A 14,652-nucleotide genomic window follows, 5' to 3' on the forward strand; every position below is an offset into this window, starting at 1 on the left:
ATAGATCCTGTGTTTAAATGATGAATTTATGACTATATTGGCCACCACCAGGGCTTCATTTCAGGTCCTAGGAACTGCCTACCTCCTTAGTGCCTCACAGGTTGGTGTGTTCACCATGACCCATTCACCAATTGGGCCTGCTAGGCCTTGAGTTCAAATCCCAGCACTGCCAAAAGATTCATCTTGATTTGAGAAGCCAATCGATCCACCTGTTTTCCTCTCCTGTGAAAGTCCTGGGTCTCAGCGAGGATGGAGTATTCTATATAGACAACTCTATAGACATTCGAATAGGTTGTTATCCATGTCAGCATAGTTATATCTATCACCATACTCAATAAAATACACAATACATCCATGAATAAGACACAAAATAGAAAGAATAACTACACTGAATGCAAGATGCATACCACACTTGTAGGTAAAGGGAGATCCTATGTTTAAAAAAGGCGGGCTTGTTATTTTGTCCACTGCTGGGGCTTCAAATCAGGCCTTGATCCAGACCTGACATTCTAGTCTTCAAGGATGGTGAGATTTCCCTTACCCCAAAGTGCAACAATGCTACCCAGACCTCAGTTCAAATCCCAGCACTGACAAAAGATTCATTCTCTTGTCAGAAGCCAGTCGTTGAACATGTTTTCCTCTCCTGTGTAAGTCCTGGTCTTCCACTAGGATGTAGAATGCATAGGCAACCCTATAACTATAGGAACAGGTTGTCATCCATGTCAGCACAGTTATACCTGTCACCATACTCAGTAAAATACACAACAACTCCATGAATTAGACACAAATTAAGGAGAAGTGCACCGAATGCAAGATGCTGTCCACACATGTACGTAAATATAGATCCTATGCTTAAATTATGAATTTATGACTATCTGGACCTCCCTGGGACTCGATGTCAGGTCCTGGGAATTGCCTATCTCCTTCGTTGCTCACAGGCTGGTGTCCTCACCTTGACCCTTTCCTCAATTGGGCCTGATAGGCTCTGAGTTCAAATACCAACACTGCCAAAAGATGAATCCTGATGTGAGAAGCCCATCGATTCACCTTTTTTCCTGTCCTGTGAAAGTCCTGGGTCTCAGCTTGGATGGAGAATGCATAGGAAACCCTATAGCCAGGGCAATAGGTTGTTATATCTGTTACCTTACTCAGTAAAATACACAATACTTACATAAGACAGAAAAGCAGGACAAAAAGTACTCCAAAGGCAAGATGCTGTCCATACATATATGTAAATACAGATCCTATGTTTAAATTATTAATTTATGACTATCGTAGCACATCCTGGGGATCAATGTCAGATCCTGGGAATGGCCTAACTCCGTTGTTGCTAACAGGCTGCTGTGATCACCTTGAACTATTCACCAATTGGTCCTGCTAAGCCCTAAGTTCAGATTCTAGCACTCCCAACAATTGGATCATGCAGTAAGAAGCCAAGTGTTAAACTTTTTTTCCTTTTCTCTGAGAGTCCTGGTGTCAGGCATGATGGAGAACACGTCTACAAATTTAGATTACATGTAATAGGATGTCATCAATGTAATAAAGGGAATGGGTGTCATCATAGTAAAATCAATGGTAAATAAATGAATAAAACAAAAAGTACATACACCAAACGTGTATGGACTGAACATCCATAGGTAAGTACAAATCCTGTATTTACAATGTATATAAATATTATGTTTTCCAAGGCTTGGGCTTGAATTTTGCCTTAGAGTACAGGCCTGACTTTCTAATGTTCAAGTACAGTGAGCTTCCACTTCTTCCACAGTGCTGCAGATTTACCCAGAGTTCAAATCCAAAGCCTGGCAGAATAAAGCGGGTGAATTGCAAGCCAGGGAGCTAATCTCTTTCAATTATTTTTTGCTCAGCAGGGAGCTTGAACTCAGGTTGTGGTAACTCTGCCTCAGCTTCGATCACCCTATGTTGAGGTGCTGCCACTGGACCCACAGTAGATCCTGCGATCCTAGACCCCCAGGCCTTTTGTGGCAAAAATGTACAGAAAAAAATGCAGCGAGATGGCCTTTTTATGTTTTCTTCCTTTGCACGGTGACCCTCCTGGGTTTGAATGACACTGTTGCAAAGGGCACTTCACCTTGCATTGCTGAAGGTTGTCAGACTATTGAAGAAGTCATAGGTCCACAATGCAATGTAGGCCTTGATTTCGAATCCCAGTCCTGACACCAATCAATGGCAGAAGATACTAAGAGACTCGTTCCCATCCATGGGAATAACAAGGTAATATTATCAATGTCACAGTTGAATGAGTTGATGGTGTATGATGCTCCTATAAAATTAGACAGCATCATTTCAGGAGACTGATTTTATTTAATATTTATGAAGCATTAAAGAATACTGTTACAGAATGCAATAATTTCAGGATATTGATTGATTTACTTAATAGTTTGTTAAGAATGCAAACAATAACATTAATTACATGGAGGCATTATAAATACCTAAGAATTGGTAGGAGTGTAGCCTATATAACTGAATAATGTATAGACATCTCTGACACGTCAATCTTCTTATTTTGTCAACCGCTGGGGCTCGATCTCAGGTACTTGGAACTGCCTGTCAGCTCAATTTGCCCCAGGATGGCAGGCTGACACTCACCCATTCATGAATTGGGCCTTGTAGGCTGTGAGTTCAGATGCCAGCACTCCCAAAAAATGAATCGTGTACTAAGAAGCTGATGGTGACACATGTTTTCCATTTCTGTGAAAGTTCTGGGTGTCAGGAAGGATGTGCAATACATATGCAAACCTTTATCCTATGTAATCAATGTAACCACTGTTCTATGTGTCATAATAGTCAATAAAATGAGTAGTCAATACATGAATAAAACAAAAAATAAAATAAATAACTACACTGAATGCAATATGGAATCAACGTATGTATATAAATATAAATCATATATTTAAAATGTGCACAAATAGGATGTTTTCTACAGGTGGGCATCGATTTCAGGCCTAAGGAACAGACTTGAATTTCTTGAATTCAAGGAGGCAAGCTTCCCTTTCCCACACAGTGCAACAGCAGGGTTACCTAGACCATGAGTTCAAATCCCAGTCCTGGCAGAAAAAAATTGGCATCTCCATGCTATGTGATGCCAAATTCGTAGGTATTTCATTTGGCCTCCATTTAATGAATGTGATTGTTTAAATGCTTCATAAAGTATTAATTAATACTGACCAGTGTCTTATAATGTAATTGTGTATAATTTTATCCTCAAGTCATTCAAGTACTGCCCATTTAATCATGACATACATCACATTCCTTTGGTAATCACATGAATAGGAATGAGTTCCATAGGATCTCCTGCCATTTGTTGGTGGCAGGACCAGGATTCAAACTGTGGGCTCCAGCTCCTACCACTTAAATCTGAGGACAGGGAACTCACAGGTCTGTCCAGAAACATCAGCAAAACCAATGATTAGCCAGGCATCAGTGGCTCTCAGCAGTCTTCCTTAAAACTTACAAGGCTGTGAAAGAAGAATCATGGTCAAAGTCACCCTAGGCAGGAAAGTCCTGTCTAACTTGTGCCAACAAAGCCAGAAGTAAAGTAGTGTGGTTCCAGAGGTCGAGAGCTAGACTTGATCAAAAGCAATTCACAGATTGTGCCCAGATCCTGAGTTCAAGGTCTGGGAACAAACAGACATACACAACAATCTGTGCAGTCATCAGGCTAAAGCAGGTCACCCTCTTGTCCCCAACTGGATAGGATAGAGTTCCCTGGGAAAGGGGCTGCCATCATTTTGACTCCGCCCATTCTGCCTACATCACAGGATTCCAGCCACACCCCCATTGTTTCATGGTTCTTTCTGACCAATGGGATACAAGAATTGTGGCCACGCCCACATTCCATGTTACCAAGTAGCACCTTGATTCCCTCCATTTGTTAACATCACTACCAGCAGTTGAGGAAGGTAGAGGTGGCTGAGTGGTGAGCAAGAGACTTGAGGCCTAGGAGGAGAGGCCTTCCTCAGGCCCACCATGTACCTGCCTGAGCCCCGGCCCTCTCCCCCCCTTCACATGGAGCAGCATTTCAAACCTGGTGCTGAGGGCTCAGACCCACGGTTTCCTCAGGCAATGGTACAATGGTGTGCCACGAACCCGCTTGGGGCCCTGACCTGATCCTGGCTCCCCTGTCCTCTGCTCAGGGCTTGAGTGTCTGTCATGCCTCTGCCATTGCTGCTTGCCCCACCTGGATCAGCTGCCAATAGCTTCTGCCAGCAACACATGTGAGTGGCTGCCACACAGCCCCGCACCCTGCGACCCCATATCCCCTCCCTTCCAACCTGGACCCTGCCTCCCCTGTGCCCCACAGTCTGGCCCAGGCCCTGGCACAAATGTGCCCCAGGGGTGGGGGTGGGTGTTGACCCAAGGATCCCACCTCCATCCCCAGCGGCTAGTGTCCCAGGAAACGGGGAGATGCAGGATGGGGTGAGGAGTGGGTGCCACAGATCCCCTGGCCTGGAGCAGTGGGAGCCACACAGCCACACATCAGCACCCTTCCTCTCCCTGGTGGGAACCCGGTGGCTTTAGTCAGAAGTGTGGAGCAGCATGTCTACACCTGCCTTCTGGGGTCTTTTCCTTTTTTTCTGGGGATGGGAGGTGTTGGATGCAGAAGATAGAAACACTTGTTGTGTGAGCCCTTGTCTTCCGTGTTCAGCCAATCTTTCACCTGAAGACAGACAGAGAGAGACAGAGAGAGACAGACAGAGAGACAGATTATCTTTTTCTTTGTACAGCCTGACTGTGCTCAGGTGAGTGATCAGTTGGCAAATTGCAGGTGCTGCATGGATGAATCATCTGTCACCGGTCAGGATGTGTGTGTGTGCGTGTGTGTGTGTGTGCGTGTGTGTGTGTGTGTGTGTGTGTGTGTAGAAGTGGGTTGTAACAAGGAGGCTGAATGCTTTGGTAACTTCTACCTGCTACCTGCTATCTATGTATGGGCTTCACAGCTGAGGTCTGGGGGCCTGGAAGGGTGAGAGGCTTGAAGGGGACAGAGCACTGTTAAATTACAAGAACAAGGGATCTGTGTGCAATGGAGCTGTGTACTCCCTTGGGCCTGGATGGTGGCAGTGGGAGCTTGGGAGGACCTGGGAGTGCGGCCTGCAGGGGATAGCTTCCTAGGGGGACAGAGAGCAAGGCCAACACTTAGTGAGGCTATGAGTTATGCTAGTATGGAGCGCAACAGCATAGGTCAGACTCTGGGTCTTCTCATCATGACGCGTGATGGGCGAGGCCAACCCTATTTTAAATCTTGAGCTGTGATCTTCAGATCTCAGCCTCCTGAGTACCTAGGATTATAGGTATGAGCCTCTGGCACTGGAACTCTGGTTCTTTTTGCTATATTAGGGTTTGACCTCAAGGCCTTAGGCTTGCCAGTCAGATCTTTTACCATGCAAGTCAAGCTTTTTTGTCTTGGGCATTTCTGAGATGGAGAATTAATATATGCTCAGCCTGGGCTGGATCATGGCCCTCCTATCTGTGACAGGCATGAGCCACCAGGCCCGGTCTTCTGTAGTTTGGATGGTAGACATGTAGCACCATGCTCAGTCATTGGTTTAGATGGATTGTCCCAAACTCAGTCCACGGCAGCCGATTCTTGACCAGAGGTGAAGCTCTGGGTTGGGCCTCAACCATTGTACTTTAATCTACTCATGGGACAGTTGTAAGGAAACAAAGGATGAATACAGAGGGATCTCTGCAGCAGGGACAGGCACAGAGGGAGGGTCCATCTGATACTGTTCTTGGCAATTCTGTGGGCATATGAAAGGAAGATACCCGGAAAGATCTCAGATGGTGTGTGTAATTAATGGTGCAACATGTATGGGATTATTGCCTATCTCCATGAGTAACAGGATTCTTCACTTTGTTCAGTTTTGAAGCTGGGGAAACTGAGGCACAGAGAAGCCGGGTGACCTACTAATGACGCCCAGCTGACAGGAAGCTCAGCCTGAGTTCCCTGCTATGCTCCCTAGGACAATGGGTGCTATTCAGTCCACTTCTTGTGGTGGGAAGTCCACTTCTTTTCAGTCATGGGGCTTCAACTTTGGGCCTGGGGCAGCTCCCCGAGCTACTCAGCTAAAAGCTAGCACTCTACCACTTTAGTCACAGCACCACTTCCAGTTTTCTGGTGGTTCTTTGGAGATACGAGTCTCACAGTTGTTCATGCCTGGGCTGGCTATAAACCATCATCTTCATATCTCAGCCTCCATTGTACTTAGGATTATAGGCCTGAACCACCGTCACCTGGCTTAAGTGTAATTCTGACCGTCTTTCTTCCTCTTTCTCTCTCAGGAACTGATTCAATGGGTGCTAGAGGAGGTGGCCCAGCATCCCCATGTGGTTGGAACCAAGATGGCCCTCTCATTCTGGAGGTAGGCTTTGGGTCAGAAGCTGTCTCGCTCAGTCTGTTGTACCAGCTCCATGAGGTAAGTCCTTCTGTATCCTGGCTACACTGTGACAGTTATCCATTGTCCATCTAGCCTTACTGGACTGAGTACTGTGTTCAATGCTCTTTTCTAGAAAAAAATTTCTGGCTAAAATTATGACACATACTTACAGAATGAAAATATAATGCCATCTTAAGAAAGTCATTTAGGGTTCTGGGAATGTGGCTTCATAATATGGTGATTGCCTAGCATGCATGAAACCCTGGGTTCAATTCCTCAGCACCCAAAATTGAAAAGGAAACACTGGAAGTGGTCCTGTGCCTCAACTGGTGGAGGGTTAGCCTTGAGGAAAAAAAAAAAAAAAGCTGAGTTATAATTCCCAAGTGCTGAGTTTCAGCCCCAGGACTGCCAAAACAACAACAGCAACAACAACAACAATGAACATTTAGTTAGTAAATGCAAAATACAGAACCCATACCTGGAATATATAATTGCTCTTTCCATACTGATACCTGACAATAGTCCCTAATTCATGTACTTTACCTATGTTAGGATACTGTGTTGAAAAAATGTTTTGTTCATTAGGTCACAGCAATTAATGCCAGGAATGTGCTTAGATGTCAGGTGAAGATTAATTCTGGAAATTCAAAGATTCCAAGCTTTTGAGTAGGGTCACTGCTAATCACAATGAGAAGGATAGTCTAAGTGAGATTTGGAAACTGTTTTGGCCAGTCATCGCTCCAATAAAGCAGAGGCTAATTATCAGTTGTGACAAAAGTGAAAGAATAACTCCAGATGGTATGAAAAAATGATAGTAACTAAGGTATAGCAAAGACCGTTCTAGGGAACCATTCTTGGTTATTGAAGAACGAGTTATCAACTAAGCATATGCTTCATTGCCTTTAGCATTCAAAATTTCCTATGCTAGTTCTTAATCTCTGGGTGATAAATGTATCTGCTTCTATGCTGTTCTTTTATACCTGATTTCCTTTGCTTTCTAAAAATTTGTCTTTCTATATTTCTTTATGAACATTTCCTGATACTAAATACACCTACAAAGAGGAAAGAGGATGTTAATTTAAGAGTCCAATAGCTCATGAGTCATTAATGTAACAAAATGGAAAAAGGGGGCATATTTATTGCTACCTCAATTATTCTGAAAAGCTGTCACAACATTTGGTTCAGATTTCTTTCATTCTTTGTCTACATAGTGACATAAAATGCATATAAATGCAAATATGAGCCGGGTGCTGGTGGCTCATGCCTGTAATCCTAGCTACTCAGGAGGTTGAGACCAGAGGATTGTGTTTCAAAGCCAGCCTGGTCAGGAAAGTCCATGAAACACTTATCTTCAATTAAGTCCAGAAATCTGGAAGTGGTGCTGTAGCTAAAGTGGTAGAGTGCTCAATTTGTGCTGAAGAGCTGAGAGACCGTGCCCTGGATCAATGTTCAATCCCCACAACCAACAAAAAAGTGCAAATATGGCTTTAAGTATCCCCCAAAGGAATGATGAAGTCAATAGTAATCGTCCCAAATGATTTAGTCGTGCACCTACTTTTGCTGAGTTATTTGTTATGGTTTTTTGCTAAACATATTCTTTTCTTTAAAAATTGTCAATATTAGCTTTATAATAAACTTCATCTAATATTTTTTGGTTCAAAAGAGAAGTACATACAATTGATGTCACTTAGTTTTCTTACTGTGTTAGTTCAAAGCCAACCCAGGCAAGAGAGTCTGTCAATCTCTTATCTGTAATTAAACACCAAAAAAGACAGAAGTGGACTTTTGGCTCAAGTAGTGGAGTACTAGCATTGGACCAGGTGGGAAAGAAAGACAACTCTTCAGGGACAGGGGCAAGTCTCTAAGTTCAAGCCCCAGAACCAGCACAAACTAAACAAACAAGCAAACAAAACAAACCCTGGGTATTTCTTTGGGACTCTCCTTAAAATAATGGTTGTCTGAGAAGAGGATTCTTTTGCTGATCATACTCACTGGATCCTGCTATTTTGGAATCCTTATTGCTATGGAAAACTCAGGACCAGACTAAAGGAATTGATAACTGATTCCTGCAACAATAGAATCATCTCAGGAGTGAAACATCCATCCATAAGACACTTAAAATGTCCATATCTTTGCTTCTTTGCAGTAGAACACTTAAAACAAAGTTACTTCCTTTTGTTCTATGCTGGCCTTCAAATGGCATATTGTTTCCTTTTGTAATACTCTCAGACAGAAGTTTACAGAGGAGGTTTATATGAGTAAAGGACATACTAAAAAAAGTCAGGGACAGAGTTTCCTTCCAGCCTAGGATTCTTTTCTTATACAGCAAAAAAGAAAGCAATAGTTAACTTCAACTTTGTCATTTCTCTATGTTCATTTCCTCTCCTGGGATCAGTTTCCACATCCATTAACAGTTACTTCCAGTAACAATTTATGGTGCTGCTCCAGAAAAAAAATGAATGTTTTCTGGCTTCATTGAAATAGCACAAGGACACTTTTGGACATGAGGTAACACGTGTTTCAGAGACAACTTAGTAAAGAGAAATGAAATTTAAATTGCTTATAAATACATTATCCATGAGAACATTTTGTTCAAACTTCTTATGTGCTCTGTAAATTAAGGTGAATTTTAAATGGGAAGAAGGTTCTCAGATCTTTATTGTGAGTCTATGTGCTGTGCATTAATTTCCCAAGTGTACATGAGTTAACAGTAAGAGAAACAAAAGCAATTATAGGAGAAAAAGAAGTTCTTTGTTTATGTATAAGTGTTCAATACAATATAGAAGACGCTACAAATAAGAAAACATTGAAACAATAAAACCAAGTCCAGTATGTAGGTTTATGGGAGTGAAATAGAGAAAGCATTACTCCTAAGTGGAACATGAAGCATGAGGCCACTCCCTTTCTAAATCACGCTTGCTAATCATGTAAATGTGCAAAAAGGAGAATGGAAGAATGATTCTGTTTCCAATGCAAGTCAGATATGGGAGAATAGACTTAACTGGAAAAAAAGAGTCCATCTTGAGAGAACAGGAATTATAATAGGAATGAACCTGGTGGCTAAGATCACACATCTTTTTCATTCCTTTTCTTATATTCTTTTGTTGTTCTTGTTGTTGTTGTTGTTGTTGTTGTTGTTGTTATTGTTCGTGGCACCTGAAATATGGGACAGGGCGCTGTCCCTCTGAAACACAGCTCAAGGCTAGTGCTCTTCCACTTGAGCCACAGTGCCACTTCCAGTTTTCTGGTAATTATTGGAGAAAAGAGTCTCCAGGACTTTCCTCCCCGTGATGGCTTTAAACCCCAATCCTCAGATCTCACAACAACTTGGTTTATGATCACATTTCTAACAGTGAACACTCAGGATATGTAATGTATATGTTCATCTACCTTTATATGAATTCTTGAGTCAAAAATCTGGGCTACAGGTTAGACTTTACACTCACAAAAGTGTTTGAAGTTTGAAAGTTGATACTCCTGGAAAAATAAAACCTAAGAATATAAAGGAGTCTGGGAAGTTCAATTTACATCCAGCTTGGACAGTATAGGCTTTGAGACACTACATATAATTAACCAGCCAAAAGCTGGAATACAGTCATGAGCAAGATTGCTGAATAACAGCTTTAGGTTTTTGCATACATACATACAAACATACATATACACACAGAGGCACTTATAGGTGCACACAAAAATACACAAATGAAACAACTCTCAGAATATGTAGAAAAGTTAGAAAACAATAGAAAATAGGTCCTGAGTACGACTAGAATCAAGTGATAATTTTTAATATTAGAAAGCCCTCAAGTGAACTTTCCCCCAAAGTTGAGAATATTACATAGGTAGGGACCAGAGATGTAAGAGAGTCAAGTAATCATTATTAACGGGATAGGATCCTTGGTGGAATGAATCAGGGAACCTTGCAGGTGCATCTGAAAATGCTCATATCCTCTGTCAAATGTAAAAACATCTTTGAAAATAGTACATAAACAGTCTGAGCAATCAGTCTAGTGGATAAGATCATAGGAGAAGTTCAAAATTGCTAGTCTGTTTCTAGATTAAATAATCAAACTATGGCTGGGCAATGTGATACAAGCCTGGAATTCTAGCACTCAGACAGGAGATTAGATAGTGGAATTACATAACGATACCTTCCCTGGACCAGGTAGAATAATTTTGTCTCAGTAAAACAAATCAAACAACAAGAAAGCATACACAGTTCAGAGTTTGGGCTAATTTTGTCATTATGTTTTGAGAAGTCAAGTTTCAGAATGAATGCAACTCATATATATCCTCACTTGCGTTTTAAATGCTCTCATCATTACAGAACATTCCTAGATGCAAAATAGCTCATGATTCCGATCCAAAAATTTGCAAAAGTAAATAAGCATCATTCTGTTGGATTCCAAATAAATGTTGAAGGATTACAAAAGCTTAAGTCTGGAGAAATAGCAAAGTTCGTCTAATGTAGGACTTTGTAGACCTTGTTAAATTAGAATTTAGGTTTAAAATATATTTTTTGGTTTTATTTGTAATTTCATATTCCATAGTATACTACAAAATTCTTTTTAAGGAGAGGGATTAATTGAAAAATTCACAAATGATTCTGGCATTCTATTTGCCTAGATATTCTTTCAAGAGTGTTATAATTAGAACATAGTTACTAGATAATTCCCACAGGTCATGTACACCATGTTAATGGGAATAATCTACACAGAGTTGCCAACAAATGGATGACATTAATTTATATATTTAGAAAAAACAATTTTTAAGGGTTTGGTTTAATATGGTATGAAGAGAGTAATTGTGTGACATCTTCTTTCTTCTACCTATATGTAACACAGGAAGTCATTTCCTTATTTACGTGCCTCTGTATACATGGAGAAAAATGCTAGGTTTGGGGTTTGTTTTCAATTTAGATTTTGTTTTATTGGTTCGTCCTAGAGCTTGAACTCTTGGCCTGGACAGAGTCTCTGAGCCTGTTTATGTTCAAGGCTCGTGCCCTACCACTTCAACCTCAGTGCCATTTGAGTCTGGTTTTTGTGGAGAAGTTTTTTGGAGATAAGATTCTAAGAAACCTTCCTGTCTGGGTGGGCTTTGGATGATAATTTTCCTATCTTAGCATCCTGAATATCTATGATAGCTAAAAAAGTATAAATATAAATAATATTTGCACGTGTTGTGATCCCAAGAATACCAGTGGTGGAAAAATAATGCAGCTCAGTTTATTGTAGTGTTCTTTTCAGAACAAGGAGGGCGTCACATTAGCAGAGGTGTAGTATTTTGTCAAAATAGAGATAAGGTATTCATGATGTGAATTAAGTAATTTTAAAGTGCCCCTTACAAGTTGGAAACTGTTAGGCTATGATGACTTTATGGCATAAATCTTGGGATTAATGGTCATAGAAATAATATCTTTCTCTGATAAACAATTGCTAAGTTCCCTTGCATTTCACAATTGCTTACTGCTAATTTCTGCATCTCAAGGAATTGGGGCCCTGAAATATAGGAAATGACAAATTGAGATGGGTCTTCAATTACTTTGTGTTGACATGTTGCGTGGGCCTTGGTAAGAAGTCTTGCCCTTGTTATCTGATGATGCAGGTACCTGGGACCTGGGATCCTATGACCCATGGGTCCTGCAGAAGAATAATATGCTTTAGGCATCTTAGCAAAATTTGGGCATAATCAGTAGGAATGCTTCAGAAATATGGAGAAAAAGTTTGGGACTAGCGAGTTAAAACAATAAACAGAGCAGCAGAGTAAAATTCATTATAGATTAGAGGAAAACATTTTTTTTTACCATGTGAATTCAGAAGACCCAGAACAGTTAGAATGTATTACAAGTTTATACTAAAGACATTGCATTGATACTTTTTTATATTCTAATATATATTTTAAACCTAATTGTTTATATTCCAATCCTATTTATTGGAATAAATATCAATTTATTTGTCAGATTATCAACTAATTCTAGTAAGTTTCATTGTGTGAAATATAAAATCAGCACATATAAATATAAAATATATAACTATATTTAATATAATTAAAAGGCACACGTTTTGCATTGTTCTGTTGTAGTTACTGTATCAAAGGCAACTCTGTTTTAAGTATTATTCCATTATCTCTGCCTCAGTGTTTGATAGAGTTAGACCTAAAGCTTTACCATTTGTAGATTTACAGCATGTAGGCAAGGGGAAACACTGTGATTAAAACATTATCAATTTAATGCCTAATAATGAGGAGAAACATATGGACTTCTCCTGCAACTATGAAAATATTTGGTGATAAAAAGGCAATAGTGTAAGTTCCTGCCTGGTTGGATGGTAGACAATCCAGGACATTAAGTAATCATGCATATGAACAATTTTTTCAACTTCTTGGCTTTAGTTACTGTTGAAATGGAAGGTATAATAAAAATTATATTTTGATAAAATACCTTCTAGTCTGAACAGTTCTGTTTGAACTGTTCATCTCTCTATCATCCCTTGTAACCAAGATTAGTTTTGTTCAAGTAAGACAATTTACGTTTTCAGGGTAAGATATTCTGGTTGGTCTGTTCCCACATGGAAGAAGGGTAAAGGCTCAGGTAGACATTTGTGCCAGTAACACCTCATTTGGGAAAATGTCAGCTGAAGAAGTTTAGAAGTAGCTCTTAAGCAATGCTTACTTTGAATTCATTAGGTCCACAAAGCTAATTCAGTTGGATAAATAAGTACTTGAAAAAGCCATCACCTTTAGACCTATCTATAAATAATTGAGAGTACGATAAAATTCCAAATAAAAAGACTTGATAGTCATTGACAAAAAATTTTGCAAATGTGAGCAATCGACTGATCAATACAATTTTTCCAATATTCACAGAATTTTAGGGAAATAAGATCGATAGCATTGTTAGGAACAAGAAGGTTTCCTTGTTACAAGTAGGCACCCATAGATATAAGCCTGTATAAAGATTGCATCATTAACAACTTAAATTTAGAGGATACTACATGCATCAGCAGCACGTATACTCAAATTACAATACAGAGATTAACATGGCACTTGCAAAAGGATAATATGAAAATTTGAGAAGTATTCCATATTTTTCATTCTTCAGATGCAAGAAATGAAAAACAGTTATTAAAAGGTTGATTACAAAATTACAAGTGTAACAATACACGTAATTCATATAATTAAATTTAGTTTGACATCAGTGTATTAAATCTTCAGCTCAGAAAGGCGTTTACATAGCATAAAATTTACAAAACTTCAAATTAGACAACATTGTCATTTATCCCAAAGAAAAATAAAGACCTAGAAAAAATAAGGAATCAAACTGTTTCTATATGGAATGCAATCGGAAAGGACACATTAATTAACCTATATATTATAAAGTAATGTAGAATTCAAAGTATATCTAGGAGAAAATAAAATAAATTATGAACATTATGCAAACATAGAATATAGAATATTTTAAAATATACTTTTTCAGACAAGCACCAGAAATATTTTACTTTCTGTACTACTCATTTCAACAGGTAAATTAAAATTATTTCTGATTAAAAAATCACAAACTCTGAAGAAATCATTATACATGTATACAAAAACTATTGAATACATTTTGACATCCAATGCAGGCAATTCATTTGGAAGAATTCCGCGGAATCCATGAATTTTTACAGTAAAATATTGGTGTTGCCGGGCACTGGTGGCTCATGCCTATAATCCTAGCTACACAGGAGGCTGAGATCTGAGAATCATTGTTCAAAGCCAGCCTGGAAAGGGAAGTCTGTGGTACTCCTATCTCCAATAAACCACTAGAAAACTGGAAGTGGAGCTGTGGCTCAAGTGGTAGAGTGCTCACCTTGAGCTGAAGAGCAGAAGGATAGCTCCCAGGCCCAGAGTTCAAGCTCCATGACAGACCAAAAAAAAAAAAAAAAGATATTGCTCTTATTTGTTTTGTGAAAATATTTTGTAGGGACACAAAAGATGGACTTGCATTTTTGAAATTTAAGAAACTTAACCCGAACATTAGGACTTAGTTGAACAATTTGTACAGCCCTCCACAACTTCATAGAGGGAATGACACATACTTATCCTTTTGGCAATATCAAATGCAGTTTCTTCTATGTTGTTCTTCAGGCCTGGTTTTATATAATGGTTCAACAGAAGGAGATCCAGCGTATCTTTGCTATCTCAATTCTCAGCAGCAAGATACAAGGGGGTCAAGAGACCTTTAGTTTGGGCATTGGTGTCTGTATCATGATGAAGTAAG

At 39.7% G+C, this 14,652-nt stretch overlaps 1 pseudogene; it reads left to right on the forward strand.

The window, feature by feature from the left end:
- The first annotated feature begins 13,387 nt into the window (after positions 1–13,387).
- LOC122122095 lies at positions 13,388–13,484 on the forward strand (annotated as a pseudogene).
- The last annotated feature ends 1,168 nt before the right edge of the window (positions 13,485–14,652 follow it).

Source organism: Dipodomys spectabilis, unplaced genomic scaffold (genome assembly GCF_019054845.1).
Source record: "Dipodomys spectabilis isolate Male_0828 unplaced genomic scaffold, ASM1905484v1 ptg000203l, whole genome shotgun sequence".
NCBI lineage: Eukaryota > Metazoa > Chordata > Mammalia > Rodentia > Heteromyidae > Dipodomys > Dipodomys spectabilis.